Source organism: Sciurus carolinensis, chromosome 9 (assembly GCF_902686445.1).
Source record: "Sciurus carolinensis chromosome 9, mSciCar1.2, whole genome shotgun sequence".
Classification (NCBI taxonomy): Eukaryota; Metazoa; Chordata; class Mammalia; order Rodentia; family Sciuridae; genus Sciurus; species Sciurus carolinensis.
In genome coordinates, this window is record NC_062221.1 from 5,229,705 (window position 1) to 5,250,359 (window position 20,655).

The 20,655-nt window shown below is 52.6% G+C and overlaps 1 protein-coding gene across 2 annotated transcripts in view; it reads left to right on the forward strand.

Moving 5' to 3' along the window:
* Kcnab1 (potassium voltage-gated channel subfamily A regulatory beta subunit 1) overlaps positions 1-20,655 on the forward strand; it is a 332,151-nt gene that overhangs the window by 17,011 nt on the left and 294,485 nt on the right. The gene's annotated exons all lie outside the window — the stretch shown is intronic.

Here is a 20,655-nt window from a genome sequence, read left to right on the forward strand (position 1 = left end):
TCAAGTGCTTCTTGAAATGACAGGACTTTTTATCAATGTAGCCCAAGAAAAATTACTGGTTGTGTGCTAGAATCTCAAGATCATTATTTATTCTATGAAAGATTAATGAAAGGGAGACATGTTTTCCCGGTATGGGGTTAGACGTGTAGTCTTTATAAATTGCTCTGAGATGCAAAATATCATTCTTTTTCAGAGCAATTAATGTTCAAATGTTCTGTGAGCTATGCTGTGTTTAGCTAAGTCACCCAGCAGCAAAGGCTTCCTTGACTGGAGCCCAGGGTTTTGTTTATTTTTATTTTTATTTTGGGACGGGGTACCGGGGGTTGAACCCAGAGGGGCTTAACTGCCAAAAGGTGTTCGCAGCCCTTTTTATATTTTATTTTGAGACAGGGTCTTGTTAAGTTGCCTAGGGCCTCTTTAAGTTACCGAGGCTGGCTTTGAACTCATGATCCTCCTGCCTCAGCCTCCTGACTTGCTGGGATTACAGGTGTGTGCCAGGCACGTGGCCAACACCCAGGGTTTTAATAAACATCCTGGCAGTTGAGTAAACAAACACCAATGAGAAGAATAGGGCCCTCGGAACAGGAAAAGCAGTTAGTAGTTGTAAAAGTGGTTGTCCTAGCGAAAGTCGGGCCTTCTGCTTCTCAGGGTGAGATTATTTCTGGTGTACAAGATGTCCCCACTGAGTTCTTCTCATAATCTTGAAGTCTATTTCAGCACAGTAGCTACTGCTCTAATTTATTGGCTAATTTTATTAATAAAGTAATTCGCAATGATATGGCTCCTCTCTGGAGAGTGAAGTATTTCACACAGACTCTTTATGTAATAAGGGCTCGCACAGAAGAGGGGTGGACTCCTGCAGTTCACAGGGAGTGAAGGACAGCCATCCCATCATGCCTCAGAAGGGAGCCTGGAGGGTCTCGCCACCTCTCCAGGGACTCGGGCTTGGCGGGAGCAGGTGCTGCCCGCTCCCCCTCCCCTCCCCACCTCCTGGCCCTCCGAGGTCCTAGTGATGGTGGAGGTCAGAAGAAGGGGAGGATGGACTGCTTCCTTTAAAAATCAATCCATCTCCATGTCTTTGCCATAGGAGGCGGGTGTCAGCTTGAGCTTCTCGTGAACCTGCAGAGGGCAGGCCCCCCCAGAAGTCCTGGTTCTAATATTGCTGCCACATCTTGTGCTGTGTTCAGACATAAATGTACTCTAGGACAGTGCTTCCTGAAGGGTTATGAAGCAGAGGAACACGTTCCTAAAACAAGAAAAATCAAAGCAGCCTCTGTGGAAGGCGGGCCTGGAGCCCACCCGCCAGAGAGGAGCCCATCTGCCCGAGGGGCCATTGGCCTTCAACTGCTCCCCAGCTGCCTCTGTGGCCGAACACTCCCCTCGGCTGAGAGTACAGATCTGGGAAAACGCCTCATGAAGCCTGGGGAGGCCGGGCCTGCTCCCGGAGGCTCCCGGATGAGCAGACCTTCGCATTCTACTTTATCCTGACTTCACCCCAGGAAAAAGGGATAAGCTGTGTCACGGGACCTCTTATTTTTTCTGTGTTCTTCATATTTAAAGTATATTATTTCACCTGTTGGGGAAAGAGAATAATTTTGGAATTAAGCAGACCAGAGTTCAAGTCCCAGCCCTGCCAGTTTTAGGACCATCACATTGGTCCAGACGTGACTCATAAACGGCCAAACACAGTGGGTGCTCACTAAGTGCAGGCTCTTTCCACTTATTTGGTAGTGTCTGTCTAAGCGTGGGGGGAGATGAAAGTCCCTTACCCAAAACATACATTGATAAGAGATTATGCCCAGAAGAAAAATAAAGAGTAAAGCAATCGCTGTGATCCACACCACGTTGGTTTCCAAGCTGAGTTTTAGGATTCAGGGTCTGGAGGAGCCAGGGAGCTGTTTCTCTTCCTAATTTGGTCAAATGCCATTGCAGCCTTCAGCCTGTACCAGCTGCTGGGGCCCTCGATCATCTGTGAGAGCATTATGTTGTGTTTCCATGGAGACTTGGTTTATTTCTAACTAAGGTTGACCAGAAGAGGGGAACAGATCAGCAAATGTGCAAACACACGTGTGGACTGAAAGAAATCTGGGGGAAATGGTTTGGGATTTGTGTAGCATGCCAAGTGGGTACGTACGTAGCTCCTTCTGCTGGCTCAGACTCCTCAGCAAAAATAGGAGTCTTAAAATTTGTTTCATTAGTGACTATGAACTGTAAGGTAGTCAGTCACCCACGAGGGTCTGACAGTCAGTTCTAAGAGGCTCTTACATGGCACTGATTCCAAGCCAGACCATAACATGCACCTGAGTCAAGGTTGAATATACTGAGGGGTGGTTTTATCAATGTACAAAAACATCCTAGACTAAGCGAGGATGCAGCAAAGACTTAACTTGGCGGAGATTTTCTAGTGTCACGTTGGCAGAAGGAACACTAACTAACAAATGCAAAATGAAGTTCTGATCCAAGGGTCTGCAAACTTGACCTGTAAACAGCTGGAGAGTGAACACTTCAGGCTTGGGGGCCATGCCAGCCTGAGGCAGAGCTGCTGACCCTCCTGCTGTAGCAGGGGTCGTAGCGGTTGACCACGGGCGAGTGGGTGGGTGTGGCTGTGTTTCAATGTGACTGTAGACACTCGCACTGAATGCCAGGCAGTACTCCCATATCACAGGCCTCCCCCCGCCCCAAGCCACTGAAGGCTGCAAACAGCTTTCTCTGGGCCATAAAAAGATGGCAGGCAGGACTCAGCTGACAGGTGGTGGGCTGGCTCCTGGTCTGGAACAAAGCCTTTGGTTGTGCATGATATTTGTGTTCGATCTTAAAACCTTTTCATTTCCAGAGGCGTTTAAGGAGCATGGATGCACATGATTCAGAAAGGGAAAATTCAATGTAAAAGATGAAGAAAAAAATGGGGACATGAAAGACAAAAAGCAGCAGCAGAGCCTCACCCTGCAGGCGCGGGTGCCCCGTGGACAGGCCAGCGTGGCTGCAGGAGGTGAGCCTGGGCTTGGCTCTGCACTTCCCAGCACCAAATGGAGGGGTGGTGGTGAGGGGCGTGTCAGCCACGTCACCCATCCTCCAGGTAGGGGAGCCAGTGCTGAGAGTGGTCCACTCTCCCGAGCTGCAGATCCGCCTGCGGTTCCCCTGTGGGAAGTGAGAGGGCCCCACAGCAACATCCCTCAGGCTAGCATAGACGAGAGACCCTGGGGCCCTTCCCCCCGGGGTCCTCTAGGTGTCGTCACACCCGATAGTGTCACCAAGGCTGGAGCGTGCAGGGAGCAAGAAAGGAGGCGAGCTTGAACGAAGCCACACCGCCAGCTGGGGATGGTTTATGCTTTACAAGCCCCTAAGAATGAGTCGCATTTCTCTGCTATTATTACTACTATTATTATTATTATTATTTTGGCAGCGCCAGGGCCTGCCTGGGTTCATGGAATAAAACAGCTGAAAATAACAAAACAGAAAACTGCATCATTTGCCAGCGGAGGATCAGTTTTTCTGTCCTCTTGAGCTGAGAGGGACATCAAAGAAGAAAAGGAGAGGGGGGATTATCCACAGGGGACAGGCCTCAGCGATAATCTGTGCTTGAAAGAAATCAAGACTCAGCAATGTTGGGCCACTACTCCGGGGTCTCCTTTCCAACTAGCAGTGGGGTTGGGCCTTGAGCCCCTGTCCCTTGGGTCCAGTGCAAGCTCTGTCCACACTCCAAGCTAATCTCCAGCTCACCAGCCCCTAGCCCCCACTGCAACCGCCTGGCCCCTGCACCCACCACATTCGCATCCTTGCACGTGCACACACGCGCGGACACGTGCACACATGCGCACAGCCTCCCGAGACCGCTGCCGACCCAGGCGCATGCGCCATTGTGCTCTGCTCTCAGGCGCCCTTCTTGTCCCTTGGCTCTGTTATTGGCTTCAGTCCTGCTGCTCTGCACCCAACCTTCCACCCCTGCCAGAACCACTGAGTCTCCGCTTGCCTTTCCCCCTGCCGAGGCTCCTCCCACGCGTCCCCCTGCCTGGGCGAATCCAGCACTGCCAGTCTCCGCTGCACGCAGGGGTTGAAGGCGAGCGTCGGGCGTCCAGCCAGGAGGCTGGAGCTCACAGTGCTTGGTGATCCTGCCCTGCTTTTGCACAGATCGTGCTCAGGGCCTGTGTGCTGCTACCCTGAGGTGCATCTGGTCAGGAGTTGGGGAGAAGAAGGACACCCAAAGTAACTAGGAACTTGCTTTCCTAACAGCCCCTTGGAAATGAAGAGCCCTAAAATGCCCCACTCCCTCCTGGTTGCTATTTTCTCCATCGCAATGGATGCTGAGAAACTGTTCCCCGAGTCCAGCTGGTGCCAGCGGGGCTGAGGACAGGAATCGTGACATGTCCTGGCAGCCCAACACGGTTAAATCTACATCTCCTGGCTTTCATTTCTGTGAATTGTAACCACTTCTATAGGACTATTGAAGATTGGCTGCTTCTCCCCAGTTTGGGCCAAACCATGTTAATTTTATTTTTTCTTTTTATATCACTTACTTATTTCTTATGTGGGTGGGTGACCAAATCCAGCCAGCCAGGATTCAGGACGTTTCCCTGGCTCGGCTGCCAGTAGCACGCTACCCACCTCCGGTGCTGCAGTCCCTGATTTCTCCTGTATCCTAGGGTTAGGGTCAGGTTATACAGCCTTGCAGAGGCTCAGCTTCCTTGGCTGTGAAATGGGCCTGACTCAGCTAGCATTGCAAGGGTGAGGTAAGGGCGACATGACGTCAGTGTGAGGGCGCTGAGCTCTCGCCTGCAGGGGGCGGGCTAAGTGCCCTGCTCCAGCCTCCTTTCCACCCAGTCCTGGGAATCTGTCCCCTAACCATCTTTAGAGTGAAAAGAAAGCTGTGATCTACCTAAAGAGGGGAGCGGAAAATAAAACACCCACAAATCAAAGCTTGCATTCCCCTGAGCACACCCCTGCCCTCTGGCCGTCTGCTTTGATGAATCCCTTCACTCTCCCATGGGAACAATCCGTGAGACCCACTGAGGAAGTGTCATTTTCCTTTCTTTTCACCTCACACCTGGGCTACGATTTAACCTGGCGGAAGTCTGGGCTCAACTGCGGCCTAGGTGGCATCTTTCAGGAACCTCCGTATTTCCGTGGCTCCAGTGTGTCTAGAGTAGAAATATTTGACATAACAAGGGCTGAAGCTCCTACCCTGCAGCCCCTCTCCGAGTGGCCTGTCCTGGCTGAGAGCCTCCTGGACGGGGACGGCAGGGTCAGGGGCTTCTGTGACGATGGACGTGAGCCCGCAGAGGGCACCTGCACCGTCTCAGTTCCTGGATGACCAAGGAGTCGGGACGCAGGCCAGCCTGACCTCAGACCCAACCGGCGGGAAGGACTTCCAGGCTGGACCAGGGAGGCCTGGGGCCAGCGCTGTGCAGAGGAGGGAAGTGGAGACCAGGGAGGGAGCTGGAGCGGCCCCTGGCCTGGCCGAGGGCTCCCCTCAGAGACGAGGGCCGGCATGTTGGGAGGTGACAGCGTCCCTGATCTCCAGGTGAAGGCTCTGCAGATGAGTGGGACGCTTTGCTCACACTCCTCTCCCTCGGCCCGTCCCAGCGAGGGCTCCATGTCTAGCAGGCTCTTCCGTCTTTCTTTCTCGGTCCCCCGTTTAGCTTCCCTCTCTATAAAATGAGAACAGCAAGCCCTCCTTCACCGATGACACCGCGAGGCTGACGGTCGCCCCTGGGGGTGTCGTCCTTCCTGCTGTTGAGGCAGCCCAGGTGGGTGGAGGGGCCGAGCCGAGTGGCACCTGCCCTGGGGGCGGCCCCTCCCAGCACGAGTGCAGGGTGCTCTCCTGGCCCGCGCTTTCCCCAGACGGCTTGGCACGTGCAGCCCTGCTCCAGAAGAAGCCACGCCATGGCTGCGGGGACGGGAGCCTAGAAGCAACGCTCCCTGGGCAGGAGGGGGCACGAAAGTGCCCACGTGACTTACTCTAGGCCGACTCGTCTGGCCAGTCACAGGGCCTGTGCTGACTTTCTCTGAGCCCTCTGGCTGTCTCTCCCACAACAGCCTCCCTGGAAGAAGGTGGCTGGACTGAGGTGGACCGGGTCAGGACCGTGGGGCTGCTTAAAACCTGACCAGGGGGCCGGGAAGGTGGGCCAAGGGCCTGTTCAGAGCGGCAACTGTGTGTGCCTCCTGTCAAATGGAGCAGAAGTTCTAAAGCAGATATGTTTTGACAAGGTCAGTTTAGACAGAAAATGCTTTCAGATTTAAGCACGAATGCTGCTTGAACTTTTATTTGTGGGGCAGAAATTCAATCTGCTTTGAAAATTTCCACTTGATTTCCTGGGTAAAAGTTACTTTGCTCATGCAGCATAATTAAAAGTTGGAAGTTCAGAGCTGGAGAACAACACGGGGTCACACGAACTCTGTTTTCATAAACTGACAGCAGTTTCATCTGAAAACAATAAGCATTTTGAAACCTGATTTTCCTGACCAAGGAGCAACCACAGACCAAACAAGTTTTTACCCAAGAGATTCCCGAGTTCCCTGAGGGGCAGCGCGTACCGCTGGGGGGCGCTATTTCATAAAGAAAGGGAGCTTCCTGGTCCCTGGGCTGCAGCCAGAGGAGACTGTCCAGACTACCCCAGACCAGAATCCGACTGAGTGTCCAGCTCCCTTGATTGTGACAATGGGGATTTTCTACAGTGAAAAAGGAACAAGAAGTACGGCAGGCAAGTTTCCCTGGCTCTGAGAAGCCCAGATCATGCAGCAGACACGTTACTGGGACCCAGCCCAGCTGAGTGTTTCATGGAGTAAATTTCCAGATGCTTCCTAGCACAGGTCATGCCGAGCACACCACAGACCTCCAATCATACCCAAGGGAAAAGAAAAGCGGCATCTCGGGTATTTGTTGGTGCCTCTGCCCCTTCTCAGGTGCAGGCGAAGGGCAACAGTTAATCAGGAGCAGATGCCAGAAATTGGGAATTGGAAAGAGTCTGGAGAGTGAGGTGTCTGCATGACCTGGTGTAAGGTCAGCTCAAACCCAAGGTGTCCCCAGAGCCTGGCCTGGCTCATTTGCCTCATGGCCAGGTTAGGGGTGGCCTTCCTATGAACTGGCTATGCATGGCCAGCTACCTGGGCCACTTCTCCAGGGCTCGCCCCTTGGCCTCCCATCCAGCAACTTCTGCCTGCTCTTATCATCTCCCTAAGGATCCAGAGATGTACTTTTTAACAGAGTGTCTTCAAAATGAATGCTGTCGAAAGAGCGGAATCTAGTGGTGGAGTTCTGGCGACTGCAGGGCTGCTTTCAACAGGTGCTCTGGTTCTTAGGGCCAGCTCTTTAAAACAAAATAAAACAAAACAGCCGAACCTTTTGATTTGAAAATAATTTCAAACTTACAGAGAGAAGCAGGACTCATGTAAAGGAAATCTTTTTCCTCAAACGTAGTGACCTTTCTGCCCCATTTGGTTTTCCCTTGGGCTCTCCCAAGGTGCAGCCGCTGCTCTGTTTATTTTCCAAGTCTTTGAGGGGAAGCCGCGCGCAGTGTGCCCGCGACCCTTCCTGTCTCCTAGGAGTCAGGATGTTCTTGCGTGTATTCCCAATACAGCTGCCAGCTTCAGGCAGCTACGCTCACACCTGAGCCCGCACTCGGGGTTTGTCAGCCCTCGTCGGGCTCAGCAGGATCACGAGCTGGTTCTGGTGTCTTGTCCGTTACTCTTCTTCAGTGGGCACAGCTCAGGCAGGGTGCGCTTTGGTCCAGGGAGGGAAGTGATCAGAGGTGAACTGTGGCTAACTGCAGCCCTGTCTCTGGTGGGAGTGCGTAACGTCGCTGCCTGCGAGGGGCCCTGGCCTCTGCTCCCCAGGGAGGCCCGCCGCGTCTCATCTGGAACTTCAGCTCCACGGTTAAGATGGCTCTCACAGGCAACCTGGCCACATGTGTTCACCTGCTCAGCGAGTCCACGAGGGGGAGGATGCTGGTGGTGACATGTTGGGGTCACGTGAGCCGTGTGGAGGCAGAGGGTGGAGGGCGACAGACTTGGTCGCCTTGGTGCCATGCAGCACCCCCAGGCAGATGCCCACCAGTGAGCCAGGCCAGGGAGCGGCCCCAGGAGGCCGAGCAGCAACCAAAGGCAGGGGGCAGGTTGTGAGCGGGGCCCGGAGCAGGCGGGAGAGCATGGATTCGAGCTGAGAGTCCGCTGTGGGCACTGCGGAGGACGCAGGCTGTCCTGGGGAGATGGAATATCTCTAGACAAGGGGTTTGACCCAGTTGCGGCCAATCATTTTTCCTTCCTGATTTCCTCCTAACGGTCAAGGCAGAACCAGGTGGGGGCTGCGACTTGCAGATCGGGGTGCGACCGGCAGCTTCAGCACCGGAGGGCCCGCCCTGGGTCAGAGGTCTGCCCTCCCGTGGAATTTGGCAGAGCTCTGTAGCTCGGCAGATGAGGTGTGCACATGAGGGCTGTGCATGTGGCGGCCTTGGAAAAGCTACGGCTGCTTCCCCCGCTGCCCCGCATGTGAGAGCGGCACCTCGTACCTCGTTCCCCAAAAGGTCAGCCTCGCTGTAGCTGCTTGGCAAGAGCCGCTCGATCAGCTCTTCCTTCCTCTGCCCTGATTCCCCCGGCGCGCAGCACTCTTCCTGCTTACGGTGTGTTTTCTGTCTCTCCCACCGGAGTGCAGATTGCAGGATGGAGGGCTCTCATCCATATGGCTAATTGCTACGTCCTCAGATCTGACATCTATGTGGAACTCAATAAATATTTGCTGAATAGGTGAATCATTAAGCAGGAAAATAACAAGCAAGCCTTCGCGGTTCACTGGGAGAGGATGTGCTGAGTACCAAGCACGGGGAGCGCCCGCACCCGGCTCCGTCCACAGTCCCCCTACCGCTTATTCCTAACTTTCTTCCATTACTAAAAGCATCAACGGGTCCGTGTCTAGATAGGGGTACTTGGGGGCCACATGTTCTCTTAGCAAACAGTTCTTGAAGTCTTTAAGATGCTTAGAAGTTGCCATAGCCTGACTTACCCAATGTCACGGTTCATTGTATTTTAAAATTTTTCTCTTTTCACTCATCTACTTTATTGAGTTTGTGGTGACTGATTTTATATGTCAACTTGACTGGGCCACGAGGGGTCCAGAGACTTGGTTAAACATCATTCTGGGTCCATCTACCTAGCCACCTATCATCTACCTACCTACTTACGTACCTATATCTCCACTTGGTATCTGTCCTCCAAACTATCCATCCGCCTACGTACTACCCACCCATCTGTCTATCTCCTGTTGCCTGTGTTTCTCTGGAGAACACTGACCAATACAAATTTCTCACTATACTTTCTTCCAGAAAGTTCTCTGTGGCATCCCTGTCCATAGTGGGGTCCTGGTTTACCTTGACCAGGAGACACTCCTGGCTTTCACTCAGTGTCTTCCTTATTTCTACCCCGCGTGGTGCCTCCTGAGTGAGTTCTAGCTGAGGATGTCCTGATGTCTGACGCTCCTGCAGAACAGAGCCCTGGGCTGCAGCCCGGCCCTCACCAGCTCCGCTCTCCTGCTGCCCCTTGTCTGTCAGCCCACTGGCTCGTCCTCTTGAAGCTTGCTCTTCTTCTCATAATTCTTCATTTCCTTTTCATTGTAAGAAGAGTCATCTTCTCATTATCATCTCCCAAAAGATGGGGACAAGACAGGAGGGCCAGCCTCCTGCTGTGATTCTGGGCCTCCTGGTCATCCTAGATTAAATGGTAAATATACTGGAGAATTTTCTTTCCACTCAGTGGTCAATGGCTGTGGGTCTTGATGAGATCTTTCCATTCTTGGTGTAGATCAGACTTTTCCTCACTGGCCCTCAGCTAAGAAATTTTTCTTAGTGGTACCTCAGATCACGTGGGTCTGCCCCCGCTGTACCTCCTTGGCAGACCCTGCCCATTTGACTCAGCAGAGGTTATCAGGGCTACTTGGCTGGGCAATGGTAATGAGAGGGTCTGCCCTCCGCTCCAGGGAGGTCAGGTGCGCGTGCCCTGGGTGAGGCTCAGCGGCAGTGGGTGGGTCCAGCTGTCTTCTTTCCCCCCTTCCTCACAATCAGCACCTCTCCCAGTGCCTTCCGTTTCAGACCCACGTCCACTACCTTGTGTTTCTGGATTGCTATCTGGGTTAAACAGTTTGCCTCACGACTGTCTCATTTGAATTGTTAACACAATTCTCTTAGGACATGGAAAATCAGGTTCATGTGACCGAATCTACTAATGCCCATTGCATAATACATGGGTGACATTCTCTTTATGAACTCCTCTGTGTGACCACTAGCCAGTCCTTTCTGCTTTTGGAACAGTGTCTATTTTTTGCTGAACTGTCTAGATATTTCTTTCCCAACAGACACAAACACATCCTTCCATTCATCAGCCCTGCCCCGGCTGCTCACCTGGTGTCAAGCACTGGGTTGTGACAGTGGACGCAGGACGAGTCGGGACATGCTCTCCGCTCCCTGGAGGATTTCATCCTAATGGGGGGAGGCAGACCAGAAGCAAAGCAAGTAAGCAGGCTATGCAACACCTAATGGGCCAAGGCCCCGCAGAAACACAAGCATGGCAGGGCGAGCGTGTGCGCCCGAGAGCCGTCTGATTCTGTAGTGTAGCTGGGGAAGTCCCTGCTGAGAAAGGCCACTGTGGAGGTGTGTGGGGGACCGACGTACTGTGGACAGAGGACAGTCCACAAAGACAGACCCCCAGGGAGCCTTCATGGCAGCAGCAGAATGAACGAAAGGCAGCGCAGCAGGGAAGGACCTCAGGAGGCACAGGGAGCCCTGCATCTCCAGGGAACCCAAGGCCACCCCGTGCCAGGAGCACTAGACGGGCTTTGAGGTCTACTGCAGAAAGAAGGTCAGAGTGAAGGCAGCCTCAGCACAGAGGAACCGTCTCTTCAGGTAGTCCTCTGGGCAGGTGCTACTTCTCCCCGCAGCAGCGGGTGACAGAACCTGTGGGGTGCTGCCCTCCGGGGAAGCTCGCCTGAGCATTGTGTCCCCGGAGTTTTTACTGGGGTTTAGCCGTGTAGACAAGATGACGGTGTGGCTCACCTTAGTCTCCTGGGGGTGGAGCTGATGCCGTGTGGCCCGAGGCCCCATGAACTAGCACTCGGCAGGCTCCAGCATGGCCCTGGCCCAGGTGCCTAAAGGCACTTGAACAGGGAAAGGCAGTCCAAGAGCTTGGGGGTGACTCAGGGGCTCGGGGGCAGATCTTGTGGGGCACAGTCCCGACGTGCAGGGTTTTGTAACCCACTTCAAAGGGGAGTGACATGGTGGGAATTATTTTTTCCAGATTCATCTGGATACCAAGCTGGAAAGTAGGTTGGAAAGTAGAAGCAGGGCCAGGAAGTTCCTGTAATCATCCAGGCCAAGAGGTGACGATAGCCTGAACCAGGGAGGAGATGGCGGTGGTGAGAGCTGGATTCCGGCTCTGTTTAAGAGGAAGTCGGGAAGACTTGAAATACACCGGATGTGGCATAAGATGAAAGGAATAATAAAGCGCCGCTCCAGGTTTCTTGGCTGGCAAATTGGGGCAGTCGACTGGCCACGAATGCTACAGTGGCCTGCAGGAAGAGGCCCTGGAGGAAGTGCAGGGCTCAGGGTGGTGGCCTGTGAGCGCCAAGGGCCTGCTAGGCAGCCGAGGGGAGATGTCACGTGGACAAGAGCTGGAGATTCACAGCTGAGACAGGACATTGACCCGGCGTCATCGGGCTGCTGAGAAGACGTAGTGCCTGGGATGAGCACGAGAGCGTGGAGAGAAGAGCAGGAGCCAGGGCTGCGCCCGGGTCTCCAGCACTGGGAGGCGGAGGAGGAGAGGAGCCAGCAAGGGCCTGAAGGGAGAGCAAGGTGGGAGAACCAGAGCGTGGCCGGCGTGGAAGCCAAGAGGGCGGTGAGCATGCCCCCAGCCTGCGGGGAGGGCCGGGGCGCCGGGACGCAGGGTGCCGAGTGCGCGCTGGCCGAGCAGAGCGTCTACTCCACGACGGATGCGCTGGACCGGAGCAGGCAAATCCCCGCGGGCACGTGGGAACCTTTGAGGGCGGTTCTGCTCTGCCTAACGCTGAGCGCCACCCTGGGTGGCAGCTCTCAATTCCCTCCCACCTACCAATGTGCAGGAAGCAGAGTCAGCTGAAGACCTGGATGGCCCAACGGTAACCAGAGCTCGAGGGTGTTCTGGTGACGATGACGTTTAAGAAGCTGAATTCCTGAAAACGATCCTCCTGAGGTCTGTGTTCTCGTGAGGCTGACCTGTCCACTCCCTCCTGACCACACCTCGCCCTTCGCCTCCGCACCTGGAGCCTCTCCTTCCAGGGTTTAAACGTGCATTTAAATGTATTTTTTTGCATTTTATTCAGCAAATCCATTTGCTTGGAGTGTGTTTGTGGAATGTTCCATGTTAATCAAATTTCTCGTATTGAACCAAGTTCACCTTTTAAATAAAAACATATAAAGAGTATGCTTACCAATCCAAATGGTTTTTTAAAAATTGTGGCAAGGTTCCTTAAATTTTAAGACCTTAATATACATATTCTCAAAAAAGAACTTTAAAACAAGATGTGTGTGCATGTGTGTGTGAGAGAGAGAGAGAGAGAGAGATACCTTGGGCTAGCTTAAATCTAAACAAAGAAAAAAAAGCAAACAACAAGTAATGACATTCCAGCCTGACGGGTGGCGGCGAAGGTTGTAGAGAGACTCATTCTGGAGGCTTCTGTGTTAACAGATGAACTTGAAGAGCACACGCATCTCTATCAGGTAGAATTTTGGCTTTTTCAAGTAACAGAGAAACCAACTCAAACCAGCCTCCATTATGAAGGAGACCAACTGGCTCAGCTCACTCACAACCCAGCTGTGGAAACCTGGGATGTAACACACGGGGCAGGACCGCGTTCTCCCTGGGCATCTCTGGACTTGCTCTCTGGACCATGGTGCCCTCAGCCCACGGTGGGTGTGACAGCCCCCGGCTGCCCGCCTCCTCCTCCACTTCGGTGACAGCAGCCTGCCCGGAGACTGCCTGCGAGTCCTCGGGTTGAACGACTGGATTCCCGCAGCCTCTGGACCACTGAGGGTCTGGGAGCCAAGGGCCACTCAGCAAGAGTCCAGCTCCTGCTCCGCTGCCCTGGGATGGCGGGGCAGGACCCTGCAGGGAGACGGGGAGTGGGCCTGCCAGGCGGCCTATGTGTCCCCTGCACCCTCTCGTCCAGGCTGGAGGGCCAGCTGTGGGACCAGCCGGACGGTGTGAGTTCAGGACTGAGGAGTCTGTGGGCCAGGCCCGGGCAGTTGGGGTGCCAGGTCCCCAACCTCCCACGGCCTCTGTTGCTTCTATTCCTTGAGCTGGTTCTTTGCTCTCCTCTGGCTTTTTAAGTGTAAAGGGACATTTTCCTCTATCAGTCCGTGTCCCAAGTGTCTTGTGCTACTTTGTCACTTGACTAAAATAAGCAGAAATCTTATCTCATTTAACCAAAGTTAGGAAAGGAAACATCGGCTTTAAATGACATCTAATTTAGCATGGAAAGCAATGCATATTTAATAAGGAGCACATTAAAAACTCATAAAGTAGGTTATTTATAAGGTGGCTCGTGTCCCACTCCAACAAATACGGTCAAGCTCCACCAGCAGTTCGGTCAGCGGGATTCCTCAGGGGCCAAGTTTCATGTCATCTGCGTATGACGGCGCTCCCCTTGTACCCTCTTTGAGCGCCGGGAGTTAGAGCAGGAATCTTAGAATCTGAGGTGCTGGGGGTCATTTAGAATGCTCCCCCCCCGATTTCACAAATAAGTTTTCTGAGGCTCCAAGAAGGTAAGCAGCCTCTGCCAGTCACCCACATGACTCGCTAAGCTCTAGGTCAGAGTCTAACCGAAGACTTTTGACCTAGGAGTCGGTTCTCTGCACAATGGAACCGCTCGGATGAACAGTGACTGAGCACCTGCTGTGCCCTGGGCAGTGTCGTCGAGCACACAACAAAGAAAGGCATGTTCCTTCTCTCTGGAATTCTAGGAGCAGCAGAGTCAGGAGAGAGCCCTGCTGATGGGACAGTGGGAGCGCGGTAGGATACAGGTGACCTTGTTCAAAACATGCTCGGAACACCGCATGAGTGATAGATGCTCTTTTGACAGTCAGGGATGACCTTGGAGAGGTGGCAAATCATGGGCAGGGTTTTGAAGGATGAATAAGAGTTCAACAAATAGCCTAGAATGGGGGAAAATTAAATAGAGGCAGGGAGCCAGGTGATGATTAAAAGTACAAATTTTGGAGACAGGTCTGGATTGAACAGAGGTTCTAAAGCTTACTAGGTGAGTGATGGACACGTTTATTTACCCCTCTGAGCACTCACTTTTCGACGCGAGTAGAGTAGACATCAACCATCCCACAGGTTGTGGAGAAGCTGGAGAGATGGAGCTCAAGAGCAGGGGCTGCTCTTCTTCACATCCTCTTCTTCCTCCCTCACCCTCCCAACTCTCCCGGTGAGGACAGGTTAAGAGGGGGTTAAGAGGCAGGGAAGAAGACGAAGGGGGAGGCTTCAGACGCTGGCCACGAGAAACTCTGAGGGATTCTGAGGTAAGAAGCAAGGGTACCACATGCTAACAAGGGCTTTCTGGAAGAGCTGTGCATGGACAGGATAGAGAACCACTTTATTTATTTATTTATTTTGGTACTAGGATCAAACCCAGGGGTCACTTCACCACTGAGCCACATCCCCAGCCCTTTTTATTTTTTATTTTGAGACAGGGCCTCACTAAGTTGCTTAGGGTCCTGCTCAGTTGCTGAGGCTGGCCTTGAACTTGAGATCCTCCTGCCTCAGCCTCCCAAGCTCCTGGGATTACAGTGTGTGCCTCCACGGCTAGCTTAGAAAACGATTTTAGTGTTATGGTTTAGATACTGAGTGTCCCCCAAAGCTCATGTGAGACAATGCAAGAATGCTTAGAGGTGAAGAGGTTGGGTTGTGAGAGTCTTGCCCTAATCAGTGTCTTGATCCACTGGTGGGGGTTCACTGGGTGGTGGCGGGGCGGTGGGCAGCTGAGGGTTTCGACTTCCTCCTGGTGCCCTGCCCCTAGCTGCTTTCCTCCTCCGCGTTCCACCACGATGCTGTGCCTCGCCTCGGGCCCAGAGCGTTGGCTGCCTGTGGACCGACCTCTGAAACTGTGAGCACCGGATACTTTTCCTCTTCTGAATTGTTCCTGTCACATCTGTGGGCCCGCAGTGGCAGGGCCCTGCAGTCGCAGCCCGAGGGCCGCGCGTCTCCAGGAGGGCGGTGCAGCCCTGGGGCAGCTCAGCGCTGGACTCCTCATTCACAGGACAGGAGGCTCGGGAGCCGGGAGCAGTCACATCTCCCTTTTCTGGCTCTGAAGCGGCTCCTGGAAGCACCGCACCCCAGATGCAGTGACTCCTTCCTACCTGCATTGAAGAGTGACGCACACTCCGCTTTCCAGCCACTCAGGCTCCTTCTGCCTGTGGCTGCCCTTCCCGGGTACTGCAGAGCCCGGTTGGTGCAGGTGCCACCTGGGACTGTGCCCAGCCTGTGGCTCAGTGCATCCCACCCCTCCTTCTCTGACGGACCTGCGGCCGTGACGCGGGAGCTGTTTCACAGCGCCTCTCTGGCCTTTAATTGAAAGCATCATTTGTTCACAGGCACCAACACCAGTTCCCCCAGTTCTAATGCTAAGGAAAAGAATGCTGTGGTCTGACTGGTGCTCTCAGGACGCACTGCTGACGGGCTCTGGGCACAGTGAGTTCTTTCCACCGCAGCTGCTTTTCATGCTGGTTTTAGATCTAACTAGCGCTTCAACCTCGCTCCTGGTTTATTTCTGAATATAAACAGCATCTATACATTTTGAAAACATTTTTAACCACATGTGGGTTACTATACAACCTGAGGAGGCTGGTCCTCATAAGCAGTGGGACGTGGCTTCTCTCATAATGTTCATTCATAAAATCCATCCATATTGAGTAGCTGTTGATTTAATTACCTGCAAGGTGGGTGCATGGGTCCAGACAAAAGCAGGTGAAGAATTATTAGTAACATGCTTTAACCTTTGTCTGTAAACATGACTGTGTGCTTTAGTTGCCTCTCTTAAAAACAAAACTACTCATATAGCTTTCTTAAACGTGGCATGGCTTTGGGTTTCTTTTTTCTTTTGGTACTGGGGTTTGAACCCAGGGCCCTCAAACACTGAGCCACATCCCCAGCCCATTTTTGTATTTTATTTAGTGAAAAGGTCTCCCTAGGTTGCTTAGGTCCTCTCTGAGTGGCTAAGACTGGCTTTGAACTCGGGATCCCCTGCCTCAGCCTCCTGAGCAACTGGGATTACAGGCATGTGCCCCTGGACCCTGCCAGGTTTGGATTTCTTTGGTCTTCATGTTGACAGCATGCTAAGGGTCCACAAGACCTTGGAACACCTGAAACTCTGGGTGTGAGCTGACTGGTATTCAGTGTTGGGCACAGACCAGTTTTGAAAAGCACCACTAAAGTGCTTTGATCACTTGAAATCATGCAGTATCTTTCTAAACATCGTCCAAGGCCAAACTGAACAGAAAGAGTGTTTATCCTGGATCTTTTTAAACAAGGAGACAGAGGAATTGGTAGCAAAGCATGATAGCTGCTATTTTTGTGAATTACGTGAATCGGATGTTTCCACCACCTGCGTCAACTATGCAACCAATCAGCTAATGAGCTTGACCGCCTGCCAAATGCAAAACATCATGCTCCAGACCACTCAGGCTGAGTAGCTCTCAAACTGGTCAGCCACCGAACACCCGCCAGTCTCCTCCGGCCTCCCCAGAGGTCTTGAGAGAAGAGCCGTCTACTTTCATCGAATGCTCAGCAGAGTCTTCAGCAATTCAGTCAGTTTGGAGAGAATCACAGATGTTATTAAGGCACAGGATCTGTTGATTAGAAGGGATATGGGGGTCGGTCCATGAACGACCAGCAGATAGATCCTGCTGATGATGCAAAGTGAGGCATTTGCCACCAGTGTCAGGACCTGTCAGTAGCTCTCACCCTTGGGTTAAAGAGAACTCCGAATCAAAGAGGCTGATGTTGGTACTGCCTGTGAGGAGTCAGCCGAGTCATGAAAGAAAACGGCTCTCCATCTGCTTCATCTGCTTAGCTGCTTCCAACGTAGACCAAAGGAAGTGAAAATCCCCACTGACACTTACTTAAGACAGAAACAAGATCAGAAAGACAAGGAAACTCATTCTGCAAAGTCAATTCCGGAATCCACAAAACTGAGGTGCTTTGATATCAGTAACTAATTGCAGAAGGGTTATAATTAGGTGTTTAGAAAGATGCTTTTAATCTTTAAGTTTCTGTGTATGTATTCAATACTATTTGAAAATAGGAGTCATAACCTGCTAAATGGTAGCCATTACACACGTGTGTGTCTATTAAAACTTAACATTAAATTAAATTAAAATTTAGTTCCTTGTTAGTGTTAGCCACATTTCAAGTGCTCAACAAAGTCCATATGAGGCTAGTGGCTACTGTGTTGGACAGGGCTGCTTTAGAACAGCTCTATCATCTAATAGAAGAGCCCTGCACTGTAAGGTCAAGTTCAAGGCAAAAATCTCAGGCTCAAATCCTTAGGCTGTCTTTGCTTTTATGGAGACTTTTTAGGTTTTCAAATGAATTATGGCACTTAAAAAAATGCACACAGTCCCTTTGTCTTGCGCCAAGTCAGATCATGGGGGCTCTGACTGTCACTGAAGTTCAACCTCACGGCAGATGTGCAGTACCCAATGGCAACTGGCCACCGGCTGATCTAGTAACTTGTATGCAGAACTGCTATGGAAAAGCTGTCGGGATGTCCCTTACCCAGGAGCATTCCGACCATGTTACTCTGCAAGGCCAGTTATTTTTCAAGTCATTGGGAAGCATCGTTTGTCTTGGCGATTTAATTCCCACAGGTTAGCATATTCCTGGCCCCAGCTGAATGAACGATGAGGGGAGGAGATGGATGAGCTTCCTCTCTGTTCCTGTTGGTCCTTGTCCAGCTGTAACTTTTTGCTGGGCGTAGACATTTAGATGAAGAAGCACTTTTAATCCAACTTTCATCTTGCTAATTCATTACCCTTTGCAGCAATGGCGAACTCTGTTGAGAATTATAAATCAAGGCCAAATGTTGTGTGAACACCATGCCCGGAGATTCATCTAGTGCGCTGCGGCCCTGACAGCTCTGGGTGATTCATGGCTTGCTGGCCTGCCTTCCTGCGGTGGCACTGGAAGTTGATGCGTGCTAATGTGCAGCGTGGGTGCTGGGCATGGAGCCTGTGGGCTAGCATGTCATCCTCAGCTCTGATTCTCAACCCACTGGCTGCGGGGTCGCTGCCTTTGGAATCAGTTACGTGCACACGGTGAATCAGCTGGAAGGATGAAGATCCGCTTCCTCCATGCCCCCACCTGTTGGCAGTGTGCCAACCCTGCAGCTTGCCTGTGCCCAGACAAGAGGCAGGAAAAGCAAGAGGAACGTGCCGGGAGAGAAGAAAGCAGACTCCTCGAAGTGTGTCCACAGTTAGCACCCTCTCCTGCAGTCATGCCCGCTGCAAACAGGCAGGGATGGCTCCCACCTACGGGAGTCAGTCACCTCCACCGGCGGCCCACCTCTCTGTTCTCCCCGCACCTCTGCTTTCAATCAACTGTGCACAGGACCCTCTCCCGCTGGGCTGGAAGGCGCTGGCAGAGGCCCTGTTCCTATTCACTTTGTGCTGGCAGGCAGTGCCACACCTGGCGTAGGAGCAGCTTACCAGCCAGAAGAAAGGCGCCAGGAACCCGCGTGTAGGAGTTCATGACGCTGCTCAGGGAGACCAGCACTAGGCTGAGCTTCTCTCACTTGGGTGATTCCTGCTCCCGGACGGAGGGACATGCGTAGGGTGGGTGGGTCCCAGGGACCTGTGATGGAGCTAGCTGTGATGCAGGCCTCTTTTACAGAGTATTTCCACTAACACTTTCTTGTTATGCCACGCTTTGTTATTTGGAGACTTCCCATCTCTCCTCACGGCGAGTTCAGCCAGAGGGAAAATGAGTGTTACCTGTGTTTGGAATGGCTCGCACGGTAAGCCACAGACCTGCTGCTCACTGGTGGACACCGGCTGTGACGTGGCATGTGGCCTGTGGCAGGTGCAGGTCACAGGCCTGCTCTGAAGGTCTTGCTCTGTGCTTGGCCTGGAGGAGCAGGAGGGGAAGGAGATGGACCCTAGGTGAGCAAACAGGAGCCTGAAGAAGGGAGCAGTCCCCAGTTGGCAGGACACAGGCACATGCGCATTGCGTGCACAGCCTCCCAGGATGGCTCGAGGCCCTGCCTGTTGACTACACCGGGACCCCTTTAGCCTTTCCTCTTCTGAGCAGATGATGCTTTGCCATCTTGTGTGTTTTTATTTATATTGTGGTTCTGTCCCTTTTGTTCTGAGCTCTCCCAGCAACCCTGTCTCCCCTGGGTCGCAGAAGCTGGCCCTGGACGGCGTGTGAGGGACTCTCAGGTGTGCTCAAGTGTGGAAGGTCTTTGTGTTGCTGGAGCTGAGCTGGGGAATTTCCGTGGCGTTGGCAGCAGTTTGGGTCCCTGGTATTGTCCTGTATGCAGATATTCAGGGAACATCTGTGTAAGAGATAGGGGGCACTAGAAGGCAGAGGACTAGGCAAGACAGTGGGCAGAAGTCACTGGAAGTATGAGATCTCAAGTGGTGAGCAGGCTTTGCCTGAAAGGGTGGTGTTGACAGTGGTTCTCAGGATCATGCCAGGGGACGAGGCTGTGGGCGGTGGCACCTGCCTCCTGTCTGCAGGTCCCAGGGCTGGTGCAGGCACGCACTCAGCTGCTGGTGCATGAACAGGCTCTGGGGTCTTAGCCTTCGACAGTCAAAGGGGAGCAGAGGATGCATATGAAAATACAGGAACGCGAGGACCTGCAAAGAAACTGCACAGTAGAACTAGAGATGTCCACAGAGTGCAGTTGGAGAGTAACAGGCAGTCCCCCAATAAATAAGGTCCATACGTGATTTATATCATCATCTAGAAAATGCAAAAGTATCTGTGGGTTAGTCAGCTTTTCATCACTGTGACAAAATACGCGAGAACAACAATTTAAAGGAGGAAAGATTTCTTTTGGCTCCTGGTTTCAGAGTGATGAGCTACTTCCTCCAACTAGGACTCCCTCCTTCAGTGTCTACCACCTCCCAGTAAAACTATCAATTATGGGTCCATCAGTGGATTAATCCGCTAGTGAGGTCAGAGCCCTCGTGATTGGATCACCTTCCTGAAGGCCCCACCTCTGAGCACCGGCCTGGGGACCAAGCCCTCCACAGGGAGTCTTGGGGGATACTTCTTATCCAAACCACAGAAGGGTTTCCACATTTCAGCTCTTAGTTGTTTGAGAACATTTTCCTTGCTTTTGCGGTAGGTGTGCCATTGTACAGATACTCTTCCCAACTAAAGGCACGGTCGGAACTGGGGGGCGGTGTGGAGTGAATCAGCCCATCACTTTATGGCCAGGCCTGTGCTGCATCTAAGCTCCCCTCATCCTAACATCCTAATGAAGGTCTCCTGAATGATGAGGCTTTTCATGCAACTTCTTATTTTCCTTTTATGTGCCGGGGATTGAACCCAGGGGTGCTTTGTCACTGAGCCACATCCCCAGCACCTCTTGGTTGTGCTGGACTGACCCTGTGGGACAAGGGTGCCTACCGCTCACCA